A 12,228-nucleotide genomic window follows, 5' to 3' on the forward strand; every position below is an offset into this window, starting at 1 on the left:
GCTATTCGGGGTCTTTTGTGGTTCCATACAAATTTTTGGATAGTTTGTTCTAGTTTTGAGAAGTATGCTGGTGCCATTTTGATTGGAATTGCATTGAATGTGTAGAGTGCTTTAGGTAGTAATGACATCTTAACTATATTTATTCTTCCTATCCATGAGCATGGAATGGTTTTCCATTTCTTTGTGTCTTCTTCAATTTCCTTCATAAGTTTTCTATAGTTTTCATCATACAGATCTCTTGTATCCTTGGTTAGGTTTATTCCGAGGTATTTTATGGTTTTTTGTGCAATTGTGAATGGGATTCGTTTCTTGATATCTCTTTCTGTTGCTTCATGGTTGGTGTATAAAAATGCAACCGATTTCTGTACGTTGATTTTGTACCCTGCAACTTGGCTGAATTCTTGCATCAGTTCGAGTAGACTTCTGGTGGAGTGTGTCGGGGTTTCTATGTAGAGTATCATGTCATCTGTGAAGAGTGAAAGTTTGACTTCCTCATTGCCAATTCTGATGCCTTTGATTTCCTTTTGTTCTCTGATGGCTGATGCTAGGACTTCCAGCACTCTGTGAAACAACAGTGGTGAGAGTGGACATCCCTATCGTGTTCCTGATCTCAGGGGGAAGCTCTCAGTTTTTCCCCGTTGAGGATGATGTTAGCTGAAGGCTTCTCATAGATGGCTTTTATGATGTTCAAGTAGGTTCCTTCTATCCCAACTTTCTCTAGAGTCTTTATTAAGAAGGGATGCTCTATTTTGTCAAATGCTTTTTCTGCATCTATTGACAGGATCATATGGTTTTTATCTTTTCTTTTATTAATATGATGGATCACACTGATTGAGTTGCGAATGTTGAACCAATCCTGTAACCCAGGAATGAATCCCACTTGATCTTGGTGGATGATTCTTTTGATATGCTGCTGGATTCGATTTGCAAGGATCTTGTTGAGAATTTTTCATCTGTATTCATCAAGGATATTGGCCTGTAGTTCTCTTTTTTTGCTGGATCTCTGTCTGGCTTGGGAATCAGAGTGATGCTGGCATAATAAAATGAGTCTGGGAGTTTTCCTTCGATTTCTATTGTTTGGAATAGCTTGAGAAGAATTGGGATTAATTCTGTTTTCAATGTCTGGTAGAATTCCCCAGGGAAGCCACCTGGTCCAGGGCTCTTATTTGTCGGGATATTTTTGATCACTGATTCAATTTCTTCACTCGTTATGAGTCTGTTCAGGTTTTCTATTTCTCCCCTTGTGAATTTTGGTAGTGACTGTGTGTTTAGGAATTTGTCCATTTCTTCTAAGTTGTCCAATTTGTTGGCATATAATTTTTCATAGTATTCCCTGATAATTGCTTGTATTTCTGAGGGGTTGGTTGTAATCAGTCCATTTTCGTTCATAATTTTGTCTATTTGGATGCTCTCTCTTTTCTTTTTGATAAGTCTGGCTAGAGGTTTGTCAATTTCGTTTACTTTTTCAAAAAACCAACTCTTGGTTTCATTGATCTGTTCAATTGTTTCTTTGGTCTCTATGTTGTTCATTTCTGCTCTATTATTTACTATTTCTCTTCTTCTACTGGGTTTAGGGCATTCTTGTTGCTCTGCCTCTAGTTCTGTTAGGTGAGCTGTTAGATTTTGGACTTGTGCTTTTTCTAATCTCTTGAAATAGGCCTGGAGAGCAGTGTACTTTCCTCTTAGTTCTGCCTTTGCCGCATCCCATAGATTTTGAATTGTGGTGTTTTCATTTTCATTTGTTTCCATTTATTTTTAAATTTCATATCTAATTGCCTGATTGGCACATTCATTCTTTAGTAGAGTGTTCTTTACCCTCCATGTTTTTGTAGGTTTTCCAGACTTCTTCCTGCAATTGATTTCAAGTTTCAAAGCATTATGATCTGAGAGTGTGCATGTTATGATCTCTATTCTTTTATATTTATTGAGGGCTGCTTTAGGTCCCAGTATGTGATCTATCTTGGAGAATGTGCCATGCGCACTTGAGAAGAAAATAAATTCCCTGGCCTCAGGATGTAAAGTTCTAAATATATCCGTCAGATCCATCTGGTCCAATGTGTCTTTCAAGTCCCTTATTTCTTTAGTGATTTTCTGTCTGGTTGACCTATCCATTGGTATAAGCGGAGTATTAAAGTCCCCTGCTATTAGCACATTCTTATCTATAAGCTTGTGTCTGTTTGTGATTAATTGTTTTAGATATTTAGGTGCTCCCATATTTGGTGCGTAGACGTTTATGATTGTTAGTTCTTCCTGATGGATGGACCCTGTAATTATTATGTAGTGCCCTTCTTCATCTCTTGTGATTGCCTTTAATTTAAAGTCCAGTTTGTCTGATATAAGTATAGCTACTCCGGCTTTCTTTTGATTTCCTGTAGCATGATATATCTTTCTTCATCCCCTTACTTTTAATCTAAAGGTATCTTCCGGTCTAAAATTAGTTTCTTTTAGGCAGTATATAGATACATTTTGTTTTTTTATCCACCCTGCTCTCCTATGTCTTTTGATTGGAGCATTCAGCCCATTTACAATCAGTGTTATTATTGATGTATGTAGGTTTAGAATCTTTGTATCTTTTGTAGGGTTCATGTTTGTGGTGGTGTCTCTTGTATCTTTGTTCCTTGCAACCTTTCCTTCAGAGCGTCCCCTTCAGGATTTTTTGTAGCGCTGGCTTAGTGGTGACAAATTCTTTCCATTTCTGTTTATTTGGAAAGGTTTTTATCTCTCCTTCTATTTTGAATGACTGGCTTGCTGAATAGAGGATTCTTGGCTGCATATTTTTACTATTCATCACATCGAAGATCTCCTGCCATTCCTTTCTGGCCTGCCAAGTTTCAGTAGATAGGTCTGTCACCACTCTGATAGGTTTCCCTTTGTATGTTAGGGCCCTTTTCTCCCTAGCTGCTTTCAAAATTCTCTCTTTGTCCTTGTATTTTGCCATTTTTACTATGATATGTCGTGCAGAAGATCGATTCAAGTTACGTCTGAGGGGAGTCCTCTGAGCCTCTTGTATTTCCACATTTACTTCCTTCCCCAGGTCGGGGAAGTTCTCTGCTATAATTTGTTCCAGGACTCCTTCAGCACCTTTCCCTCTCTCTTCCTCTTCTGGGATTCCTATGATACGGATATTGTTGCGTTTGACCGTATCGCTGAGCTCTCGAATTCTTCTTTCCTGTTCCTGGATCAGTTTGTCTCTTTTTTTGTCAGCTTCTTGTTTTTCTATAATGGTGTCTTCTAAATCACTTATTCTCCTTTCTGCCTCTTCAATCCGTGCATTGGAGGCCTCTAATTTATTATGGATCTCATTTATCGCATTTTTTAATTCTTCATGCCTATTTTTATTTTCCATTCTGTCTGTAGCCATAGTTTCTTTAATGACCCCTATGTTTTACAAGCCCAGCTATTAATTTTACCATTATTATTTTACAATCTTGTTCAGTTATGCTGTTGATATCTGTTTTGAGCAGTTCATTAGCTGTCATTTCTTTTTGTAGTTTCTTTGGAGGAGAGGTCTTTCGTTTCGTCATTTTAGTTAGCTTTCCGGCTCTTTTTGGTTTTAAAGTCCTGTTATGCTCTCTGTATCTATGAGCGCTGCTATATCCAAGAAGACTCTTTGACTTTCCAGGGCCTTTCCTTTCAGAGAGTGTTTTTTGAATGGTATCCCTTGGTCTCTCTTGTTGGGACCTTGGTTATTTTATTTTTCTACTCGTAGTGATATTTGGGAGTCTCCACCTTGTGTACTCTGGCTTGTTTCTTGAGGTAGCCCTGGAAAAGAAAACAGACAGACAAACACACACGGAGCAGGAGCACACAAACGCACAGGGTAATTCAACTAACATGCAAAGTGAGAGGGAAAACTAAAAAGTTAAGAGAAAAGACGGAGGAGGGAGGGCGAATATTAGGGAGTAGAAAACACATAAAAGCGTCAAAAAAGGGAAAAGAAAAGGAAAAAAGAAGAAAACCGATGGACAAAGAACGTTTTAAAGCATAAAACTGGATTTCCCAGCTACTGTTAAATGGCCGTGTGTATGCAGTACTGGTTGAAGAGCATAGAGAAAGAGAGAGAAGGCAGGGTGGGATGAGGCACAATTGGAATTACAATGAACAGGCAAAAGGGATAAGAAGCTTTTTTCAAAGAAGTAAAGTGTAAAATATGGTTGGATAGGTGAGAAAAGGATGCTGGAATTTTCCAGAGAAACTATAGAGTCTAATTACTCCTGAGAGAAAGAGATGAAAATGTCGGTAGGTGTAGAATTTACATTTACAGAATGGACTCGTTGTGATTTTTTACGCATCCTGGCGAGCAGAGTTAATCAGGTCAGTGTTCTGGAGAAAAAAGAGAGAAAAGAGAAAGAAGAAGAGAAAGGAAAAATAAAAGGAAGAAAAAAAGGGGGGGCAGCTCTCAAGCAGGGATGGGCGTGGTGATCCAATGCCTCAAGCGGGAGTTCTGCCTTGGTGGTTGTGGGGAGGAGAGTGACGGTGCTTCAGTCCCTTCTTGAACCAAGCGCTGCACCTCGCTTTTTTGGGTGTGTAAACTCCCCGAACTGGGGGCGCAGCCAAAGTTGGTTGCACTCCTCAACCCAGGCCAGTTCCAATCTCCAAATCCCAGTCCGTTCGCCCCGCTGAAATTGACTTAGACACAGCTTCCCAGGCAACCCCCTCGGGGCAATTCCAGGCCCCCTGCTGAGCTCTGGGGGCGGAGTCAGAATTGCTGCTTCCTTCTCTGGGTCAGGCTGGCGAGCATGGGCGGGGGCTTGCCTGCCGGGTGCACGGAGCCTGCTGGAGTGAGGAAAACCATGTCCTTCTATGGTTCGTCACCCGAATCACGAACTCACAGGCAAATTTCCCATTTTTTAGTTCTTTGCCTTCCCTCTCGAGTTCCAGCCAGCCAGGAGCGCGGATACCCGGTGTCCTCGCGGCTCTTTTAGGGGCCCCAGCCCCCTGGGAGCTACAATGGCGGCAGGCACGCCGCCACTCTGAAGTCCAGCCACCAGGAGGCAGCACAAAGAAGCAGTTTGTGTGCTCAGTCCCCCGCCACCCCCCCGGGACCAGTTGGCGCAAGGGGACCTGTTGTGCAGGTATATGGCAAGTATGGTCTTTCTATGCACCGAGCGGAGGTCCACCCCCCCCCCCCCCGCAGCGGAGGTTTTTCTGTTTCGGACTCTTTCCTTTTCCCCTGTCACTCCCCATAGAGGGTAGAGGGGGATCGTCTCCCACCCTGGATTCTCTGATCCCCGCCCAATTTTATCTTCCCCAGTTCGCACTCACGTTAGAAGGCTCTCTCAGTGGATTCTACATCCTTTTTCTCCCAATCTCTCAGGTTTTGTAAGGTTTCCAATGGCTTCAGATCTTTTGTGTGTGTTGTATGGGCGCGAGTGCAAGTATGGAGCTCCTTACTTCTCCGCGATCTTGCCCCCTCCCGAAAACTTGGTATTCTTTAAATGTTTGGTATAATTAACAAATGAAACTATCTGGTACTTGGCTTTACTTTGTAAAAAGCTTTTTGATTACCAATTCAATCTCTTAGGTTGTTATAGAATTATTCAGACCTTAAAATTTTTTCAATATTTGTTTTTACTTTTGAGAGGGGGAGAGAGCGAGAGAGCGAGAGAGAGGGAAACAGAATCTGAAGCAGGCTCCAGGCTCTGAGCTGTCAATACAGAGACTGATGTGGGGCTCAAACTCACTAACTGAGAGATCATGACCTGAGTTGAAGTCAGCGCTTAACCGACTGAGCCACTCAGGCGCACCTATTCAGATATTTTATTTCTTCTTGAGTCTGTTTCAATATTCTGTGTCTTTCTAAAAATTTGTCCATTTTGGGGCGCCTGGGTGTCTCAGTCGGTTAAGTGTCCGACTTCGGCTCAGGTCTTGATCTCACTTCGTGGGTTCGAGCCCCTCATCAGACTCTGTGCTAACAGCTAGCTCAGAGCCTGGAGCTTGTTTCAGATTCTGTGTCTCCTTCTCTCTCTGACCCTCCCCTACTCTCTCTCTCTCACTCGCTCTGAGCTGCCAGCACAGAGCCCGACGCGGGGCTCGAACCCACCAACCATGAGATCATGACCTGGGCCGAAGTCAGACGCTTAACTGACTGAGGCACCAAGGTGCCCCTTATTGTATTTTCCTATAATCCTTTTTATTTAGGTAAGTTGATAATAATGCCCCATCTTTCTTCCAGCATTTAGTAATTTGAATCTTCTCTCCTTCGTTTCCTATTTCTAAAAGATTGCCAATTTTGTTGATTGTTTAAAATAATTAACTTTTGGATTTGTAGATTTTATCTATTGTTTTTCTGTTCTTTTTTCATTAATTTCTGCTCTAATTGTCATTATTTCATTCCATTGCCTGCTTTGAGTTTAATTTGTGTTTCTTTTCCTTTTAGTTCTTTTTAAAAATTTTTTTTAAATATTTTATTTATTTTTGAGACAGAGACAGAGCATGGGTTGAGTAGAGGCCGAGAGAGAGGGAGACACAGAATCTGAAGCAGACTCCAGGCTCTGAGCTATCAGCAGAGAGGCTGATGCAGGGCTTGAACTCACAAACCATGAGATCATGACCTAAGCCAAAGTCAGTTGACTGAGCCACCCAGGCGTCCCTTCTTTTCAGTTTCCTAAAGTAGAATGGTGGGTTATTGATATCTACCTTCTTTTTAAATATAGGTCTTCACAACCATAAATTTTCTTCTAAGTGTTATTTTGTTGCCTATCAGTAGTTTTGTTATGTTGTGTCTTCCTTTTTATTCATCTCAAAGCATTTTCTAATTCCCCTTGTGCTTTTCTCTTTGATTGGTTATTTTTAGAACATGTTATTTAGTTTTCACATATTTATGGATTTTCCTAATTTCCTTTTGTTCTTGATTTATAATTTTATTCTATTATGGTTGGAAAACATACTTTGTAGGATCTTAATCCTTTTAAATTTATTGATGATTATTGTATGGGTACCATATAGTCTAAATAATGCTCTATGTTCACGTGAAGAATATTTATTTTTCTGTTTTTTTTAAATAATTTTTCTGTTGTTGGATACAGTATTCTAATTGTCTTTTATGTCTAGTGGGTTTATAGTCTTGTGTAGTATTTTTTAAACGTTTTATTTATCTCTGAGAAAGTGAGAGAGAGAGTGAGAGTGAGCAGGGGAGGGTCAGAGAGACAGAGAGACACACACACAGAATCTAAGCAGGCTCCAGGCTCTGAGCTGTCAGCACAGAGACCGACACCGGGCTCGAACCCACGAACTGTGAGATCATGACCTGAGCCGAAGTTGGACACTTAACTGACCCACCCAGGCGCCCCTTGTGTGGTATTTTTTAAATTGCAATTTTAAAAAATGATTCTTCTTTTACTTGGAAAAAAAAACAATGAAAATAAACAAGTTGATAAAACATTAAGGAAGGAAACTACTAACCAAACCAATATATAAAACAAAACTGAAAACAAATTTTACTTGTATTCATGTATCAAAATAATTTATCTTTGGGGTGCCTGGGTGGCTCAGTCGGTTAAAGGTCTGACTTTGGCTCAGGTCATGATCTCACGGTTCGTGGGTTCGAGCCCTGTGTCGAGCTCTGTGCTGACAGCCAGCTCAGAGCCTGGAGCCTGTTTCAGATTCTGTATCTCCCTCTCTCTCTGACCCTCCCCTGCTCATGCTGTCTCTCTCTCTCTCTCTCTCTCTCTCTCAGAAATAAATAAAACATTAAAAAAATATATTATCCTTTTAAATTTAGTTGCTGTGAAAAATATTTATTTATTTATTTATTTTAATTGAAATACCTGTAATTTAGTTAAAATAATTAATATATACTTGGCACATAAGTAAAGTTTCATTAATTAAGCAGATACTGAAGTCCTTAAATGATTGCACATTTGAAAGAATCTCACAATAACTTCCCTCCAAACTTGTCATTTTCATTCTTATAAAAGCGGAAACTCCTATAGGGTTTTGCTTAGGTAAGGTCAGTAATAAAGGGCATTGTTGAGAAGGTAGAGGAACCCTTCCTCGAAGTGTTTTCTTGCTTTCAACAAAATCTGTTGTCTTCACTGTCATCAGTGTTCTGAGTTTTAATTTTTAGCAATCTGCTGCTATTTCAGTTAGAAGCACCTCAGGCTCTAAAGAAACTTCTGCAATGCTTTTGGTCCTGCATGAATTTTTGTGAATGTCGCCATCTTGTGGACTGCTGAGATGTTGGTGGTAGCATTCTTCACCCTGGTTGCATTTTCACAACTGCAGTCAGTCCTTGTTTTTCAGTTTCTGTTTTGGAAACAGCTCTTTGGAGCTGTGCTACACTCTGTTTTTGTTTTGTAGTTGTTGAGGTGGTGAGAAAATTGAGAAATTATGTCTTACTATTTTTTTTTTAATTTTTCTTAAATGTTTTATTTACTTCTGAGAGAGAGAGACAGCATGAGCCGGGGTGGGTCAGAGAGAGAGGGAGACACAGAATTTGAAGCAGGCTCCAGGCTCTGAGTTAGTTGTGAGCACAGAGCCCTATGCGGGGCTCAAACCCACGAACCGTGAGACCATGATCTGAGCCGAAGTCAGACGCTTAACCAACTGAGCCACCCAGGCTCCCCGAGAAATTATTTCTTACTATTGTGTATTGTGTATTGTTTTGTAACATTAAACCTATTTTGCTATAACATTCCTGTTTCACACATTGTGCTCTGTTGACTGGAAGTCCTAGCATCAGCCATCAGACAACAAAAGGAAATCAAAGGCATCAAAATTGGCAAAGAAGAAGTCAAACTTTCACTTTTCACAGAAAAATATTTAATTAATTATAAACTTAAGGATAAACTGCTTCATTTTTTCAATCATATTTGGTGTATATGGTTATATTGATATCATATAAATTTAATAAAATTCAAAGCAAAAATACATTAAACTGGAAAACAGAAGACATGTATTCTGGATCTGTTTCTGTCACTAACTTGCCATATGACATCCATGGAGAATCTGACCTCTCTGGGCTGTAGTGTCTCTGTCAGTAAATATGGATTATTCTAGCTCCATTTCCCTTTAAACAGGCCAGAAAAAGCATGAGATTTGAGAGAGAAACTCGAGTTTGCTTAAAATTTCACCAATCTCTCCTAAGTGATCTTCACTTCACTAGAACCTGCTTACTGGATTTACAAAATGGGCAGAATAATATATACCTTGTCAAACATTTGCTTGGGTTAAATGAGATTTTATAGTTAATGGAGCTAGTGCAGAATGTTACCAACAATAGACACTCACTAAATGTTAGTTTCTTTCACACTTCTTTATGAGGAATCAATAAAAAGACTGAATAGTGGTAGCAGTAATAATGATAGTTGCTACACAGTGTCCAGAAAGCTTTCCCATCTGGTAGTAAGGAAAGCTATTAATTCTTATGTAATTCTGTTAATTTTTTACAGGCTAGACAGCTATGAGTTAATAGCAGAAATTTTCTGAAATAAAAATATGAAAGAAAATATTAAATTTATGTCCCTTTTTATCTATTCTTTGTGCAAAAGCTATATTTCTTTGGAGAGTTAGGCAGCTTTCTTTTTATGTCTTTATTTTTTTATTTTGAGTGATGGAAACAGAGAGAAAGCGGGGTAGGGGCAGAGAGAGAAGGAGACAAAGAATGTGAAGCAGGCTCCAGGCTCTGAGCTGTCAGCACAGAGCCTGATGTGGGGCCTGAACCCACAGACTGTGAGATCATGACCTGAGCCGAAGTTGGATACTTAACCAACTGAGCCACCCAGGTGCCCCAGGGGTAGCTTTTAGAGCAATAACAACACTCTTATACCTGGGATTGTTGTTTTTATTTTTATCTCATTTGATCTTAACAGTGTCTGACATATAATAGGAATTTAGCAAATGTCAATTGAATACATAAATTACTCTTTGCAATATCTCACAAAGGTAAGAAACATAGATTTTACTATCAAAACTTTTCCTATGAAGAAAATGAGCCTCAGAGGAGGTCAATTTACTTACCCAAATCACAGGGCAACTTAAAAACTAAATCTGAAATCTAGGTATCATCACTACTCTTGTGTTCCTTATTGAATCTCACCATGTGGCTTGATTAAAGTTTCTTAGCCTTTGCATGTCTATCCATTCTTCATCTCTAAAATAATGCTTTTTTTGTTTTAAGAAGGCTTTAATGAAGTTATTAAACAGTATAAGGAGAATTTATGGTGTAATTTTCTTTCCTTAAGGAAAGGCAGTGAGGAGAAAGGTTTCTCATTGCAAGTTATTAATGGTTAATTATCTGTGTTTTGTTATTTAGGTTTCCTACAGGCAAGCAAAAGAAAAAAGGGGCCTAGAAAGAGAGCAGATCTGGAGATAAGATGGAGAGTATTGAAAGGCTGCTAGGACTACCAATATCCAATACTACCATAGTATTTTCTATCCCAGAAATTTTATTTTCAGAATTTTATTTTAACATAATTATTTGTTTTTTTGTGTGTTTTTTAAATATTTTTATTTATTTCTAGGAGAGAGAGAGAGAGAGAGAGACAGCGTGAGCAGGGGAGGGTCAGAGAGAGAGGGAGACACAGACTCTGAAATAGGCTCCAGGCTCTGAGCTGGCAGTCAGCACAGAGCCCGACGCGGGGCTCGAACCCACGAACCGCGAGATCATGACTTCAGCCAAAGTCGGACGCTTAACCCACTAAGCCACCCAGACGACCCTCAACATAATTATTTGAAAAGTATTGGAGAAGGTGCTGGAGGCTGGGGAGAGGTAACAGCCTCTTCTCCAAGCCATCCCTTTGCTTCCAGACTTCTCTAGCGCCAGCAGACACCCAACCAGGTGCACCAGGGCCGCGAGCTCAGCCTACCACCATAGGCTCTGTGTCAAATCAGCAGTTCACAGGTGGCTGCACCAAGGCCCCTGAGGAGGCACGGCATACCATCCTGAAGGCAGAGGAACTGCAGCTGCTGTGCGGTGTCAGCTTCTCTATGTGGTTCACGTGGGCATGGGGTTCAACTTCCTGTCAATGACAGACCATGCCTGGTAGTGCTTGACCCCTGTGGATGTTTTTGTGCACCAGAGCAAGCTGCACTTGGATAGTTTCCACAGCCTGAAGGAGGTTGAGGCGGTGGAGTTTACCTTTAAGGAGTCTGGCAAGGGCTGGAATCTATCTGAGTCACTGGTCCTGGTAGTGTTATGTACTGGGAGTGAGAGGCGGCTCAAATGGAAGAACATGGAGAAACGCAGATCAAAGGGACACAGGTGCTACAATTGTGGAGGTCTAGACTACCATGCCAAGGAATGTAAGCTGCCACCCCAAGCCAAGAAGCCCAACTTCTGCCAGAACATCAGCCATATGGTGGCCTCATGTCCACTTAAGTCTCAGTGGACCTCCAGCTCATAGGAAAGCAAGCTCTTTTTTGATGAAGAAGAGAAGGAGATCCATAAGCCTGTGCTGCTCTCAGAGGCCCAAAATTGAGCTAAGGGGGTGGAGGCTATCATTTTGTGATCAGAAAGTTTTGAAAAGCAGGTATCAATAGACAGATTGGAGAAAATGGGGACAGGGTGATTAGGGGGCAGCTAGCATTGCCATATATCTCAGGCTCGAGTCCACAACATCACCCTCTTTACCCTTTTGTCAGGGGCGGGGATATAGTGAAGCAAACGAATTCCAACCATACTCTATACAAATGCATGTGAGGGTTTTGGGGGAAAATCCCTTCCTTCATGCTTTATCTGAGTCTGCCCCAGAATCTCCAGATTTTGAAAGTGGCCTGGATACGGAAATTGTTTTCCTTTTGAAGAATATATAATAATATTTTTCCCTGTCAGAGTGTAAAGATTAAGCATTAGACAAGATTGATGGATGCAACTCAAGAACCACTACATTCTGTGGGAGGGAATCTCTCGGGTAAGGCAGGGTTTTCTCTTCATCTTGTCTCATAACTCACTCTTTGGATAGGGTGCTAAGAACTGGTGCAAGCAATGGATTGTGACATAAGCAAAGAGGTTGTTGGGGAGACAGCTGCAGACTTGCTGCTCCTAAGCTTACTCCCACCCCTTTCTGGGATGATCGAATTTTATTTGCTCCCTTTAGTTGCATCTTGGGCCCCACTTTCTGCAGGATGCCAACAGTGCTAGCTGTGTGTGAATGATGTATCTTGTACATTTTAACTTTTTTTTCATAATATAAATACAATGTGTTGTGTATTTTAATATTTTGTATTTTAATCTTAAGGTCCTTGTTCCTGCACTGTGTTCTCAGCTACATGAGCAATCTCAGGGAT

At 40.6% G+C, this 12,228-nt stretch overlaps 1 pseudogene; it reads left to right on the plus strand.

Annotated features, from left to right (window-relative positions):
* LOC120224154 overlaps window positions 1-11,420 on the plus strand; it is a 57,042-nt pseudogene extending 45,622 nt beyond the window's left edge.
* The last annotated feature ends 808 nt before the right edge of the window (window positions 11,421-12,228 follow it).

Source organism: Hyaena hyaena, unplaced genomic scaffold (genome assembly GCF_003009895.1).
Source record: "Hyaena hyaena isolate Hyena2069 unplaced genomic scaffold, ASM300989v1 scaffold_1157, whole genome shotgun sequence".
Lineage (NCBI taxonomy): Eukaryota > Metazoa > Chordata > Mammalia > Carnivora > Hyaenidae > Hyaena > Hyaena hyaena.